The sequence below is a fragment of the Ornithodoros turicata genome, chromosome 3 (genome assembly GCF_037126465.1).
Source record: "Ornithodoros turicata isolate Travis chromosome 3, ASM3712646v1, whole genome shotgun sequence".
NCBI classification, from domain to species: Eukaryota; Metazoa; Arthropoda; class Arachnida; order Ixodida; family Argasidae; genus Ornithodoros; species Ornithodoros turicata.
The window spans coordinates 72,933,820-72,937,226 of record NC_088203.1 but is presented as its reverse complement, the minus strand read 5'-3'; the positions used below and the strand labels follow the sequence as shown (position 1 = coordinate 72,937,226).

Here is a 3,407-nt window from a genome sequence, read left to right as displayed (position 1 = left end):
GGAGGCAGTGTTTCCCTTCAAAAGCACACAGGATATTTTCTTTTCACAACTTCGCGACTTGAGCGTTTCGCAGTGCAGCAATATTTGTCAACTTTCACACCATATCAGCGTTCTAAGTATCGCATTTCAACACATCCGCAATATGTGAGGCACTGACAGCGGCATTTCATCCAGAAACACTGCGATATGTGCGTAGAAAAGCCAGAGCCTGCTGCGTCCGATCATGCCGTATCCCCACTAGGGCATCCGTCGCAGCGCCACCTACAGTTCGATCTCGAGGCGAATAATACGCTCGAGATCATGCGTACCACTCGCCGCGATGAGAAACGTCCGTTAGAGCCAAAGCAAAGCGTACCAGCGCCAAGCCAACAAAACTGCGCATGCGCGACTGTCAGCGCTGGCTGGTGGCATGGTGAGCAGGCAAGGACACGGGAGTTCGTGTTGGCATGCAGCCAATGCAGCGCGGCCCAAGAAGCAAAAATAGGAAACTGTACACAAATAATTTGTCAATTTAAACTGAAAAATATTGTATCGGGCACGTGCCTGGTATCATGCATATCTAATTCCACTGAAGTGACACTCACCTCAAATTACGTCCAGAGCAGAATGTCAAAATACAATCCTCAGGATGTCATGCAATTGACAGCCTTTGCGACACTACCTATGGATGTCCTAATGATGTTCAAATTGGACGAGGACGTCTGGACCAGATGAGGACGTCCATGGGCTTTTTATGGTTTATTGGGAAAGGCATAACCGCTACGGCAAATTCCAAACGTGCGGCAGCCACTGGCGGCAGCTCGGAAAAAAGGCTTAAGACGAGCGCTTAAGACCGCACATCGCTACGAAACTCGAGGGTTAAACAAGATGAAAACAGCAACGAGGAAGGCACTGCTAAACAACTATAGACATGCGATAGCACGGAGAAAGTACATCGCGGGAAAAGGCTTAAGACGAGCGATTAGGCCTAACCGTGGTGTCACTGCACAAGAGCTAACACAAGATGAGAACCACAATATGCCTAACGCTGGGTAAACACCGCTAAACATGCGGCAGCACGGAGAAAAGGCTTAAGACACTCAATGCTACAAAACTGAACGTCGTGGAAGTCCCTGCTAAACAAGTCCAGTCATGCGGGGAAAAGGCTTAAAACGAGCACAGTAAAATGCATAAACATCGGGAAAATCCGCTCCCGTCCACAGCCATACCTCGACTGACGCGGCGCGGCAACAGCAGAGCGACTGACCGCACCAAGGGGATGAAAGTCGCGACTTCCTTAAGCGGATTAAAGTGAGGGGCGTCATCAAACGTCATTAAACGTCACAATTTTTACGTCGAAGCCCGAGTACTCAACTCTCACCAGCCCATTGGCTCCTGTGGCCGCTCCCCCGGTATGCGAGCGCTCATTGGTCGGTTTCATATTAGGAACTTTCCGTGGCGTGCGCAAGCCGCTGACGCCGACCAGCTCCCGTGGCTGAGTGGTTAGCGTGCTGGCCATGTCACGTCGAGACTGGGAGGTACCCGGGTTCGAATCCCGGTGCCGGCTGTGCTGTCTGGGTTTTTTCCTGGGTTTTCCTCAGACACTTTCAGACATATGTCGGCACAATTCCCTTAGAAGTCGGCCCAGGGCGTCAGTCGTGACGTTGCCCACCTACGTGAGGCCGACAACGGCAAACCCTTTCACCACCCACCACCACCACCACCGCTGACGCCGTGTCGGTGGTGCCGGAGCAACTCGCCGTGAAGTTTCAGGGTCGCAAGCAAACCATCTATGCCGGTACCGCTTTGGATGGTTTTTAGGGGCGAATTTTTGAACTCTACTTTCCTTTCCTGGTCCCCTTTCCTTTCGAAAGGCGGCCTGTCGCTAATTTTGAGCCAGGCTGTATTGACTGCACTCATGTACCCATAAACAGCCCTGGAGGAAGTGACGCTGAGGTTTACAGAAATAGGAAAGGCGTGTTCTCCATCAACGTGCAGGTATGGTATGCATAAGACTACGTACCACAACGTCCACAGTTTTGATAGGTGCTATCTTCCTATCTACACAGGCAATCACTGGCCCCGAACTTTAGTTTTTCGACATCGTTGCAGGCTGGCCGGGGTCAGTTCATGATAGCCGCATATTTGAAAACAGCAGAGCACGAGTTCTGCATGAGGAAGGCAGGATTCCTGGCATTTTGCTCGGGGATCAAGGATATCCGTGTTCGCCGTTTCTGTTGACGCCACTCAGCAATCCCAGAACCCCGCCAGAGAGGAGGTATAGATATTGACAGATTTTTAACGTATCATTCCTTCCTCGTGCCCCTTTACTGTCTGACGGTTACCTGTCATTCAGTCCGAAACAGTAGTCGTTCCTCTCGCCATTCCTTTCGCAGCGACGAAAGGATGGCCTACCGTTAGGTCGCTGGGGCGCGACCTTTCGCCTCCACTTACGCTCGAATTACCAGGCTTGTACAAAGGCCATATGGCAAATAGAAAATAACAGAAAGAGAGGCGGACCTGTTGCCAGTCAAGCGCACTATTGTATTATGTGCGCAACCTGTATTTCGAAGCGAACTAATCTTTTTTATCCACCCTCTGTAGGTATAACACGAGTCACATAAAAACACGCAACTCCGTGGAAAGAGCGTTCGGAGTTTGGAAAAGGAGGTTAGGAGGTTCCCGTGCCTCCGTATGAAGTTGAGTTGCAAAACAAGATACAGAGATCTGCTGCTATCGTCTGCGCTTGCGCAGCGCTCCACAACGTCGCCTGCGCATCTGAATGACCCGTAACCGGATGATGGAACAGATGCATCGGAAGACGACATCAGTGTTCCAGCCAATCGCGAAGATAGCCTCTTGGGAGCGGAGATACGACGTAGACTTACACAGACCGATTTTTCTGGTGTGCGCCAGAGCAATCTGGATATTGCTTGATCACACCATGCTGACATAAAACTTTATTTTTGAACAGTGCATTTTATTTTGACTTTTTCACGTCTCATGAGCCGAATCACCACGGGCAAACTGCTGTTCGAGTTTTTTCTGTTTCAATTGTAGCACCTTGAGTTTTTCCCTTTCGCATTTGACTTGCAGTCTATGCAAAACGCTCATGTTACGTATTTTCGTCTCATGCTCTTTTTGCAACAGTTTCATTTTCGAGACATGCTCCTTTTCCTTTCGTGTGCTGTCCTCTTGCATGGCCTGATTTCGAGCCTCCAATTCTGCAGAGAGAGCAGACTCAAGAACAGCGTTTATGCCTCTATAAGGTCTCACTCTCCGCCCAGTCGACGTACTCTGAATAGCGCCTGTTCGAAGTACGACGTTGCTAGATGCGCGGTTTGATTGCGCAGGAGTCTGGGACGTCGAGGTGTCGGCAGGAGGCGCCTCATGGTGCTCATCAGCGAGATCATTCTGAGAAGCAGGCT

General features: G+C 50.4%; 1 pseudogene; it reads left to right on the top strand.

Annotated features, from left to right (window-relative positions):
* Nucleotides 1-380: 380 nt before the first annotated feature.
* Nucleotides 381-2,765, top strand: LOC135389637 (putative nuclease HARBI1; annotated as a pseudogene).
* Nucleotides 2,766-3,407: the final 642 nt, after the last annotated feature.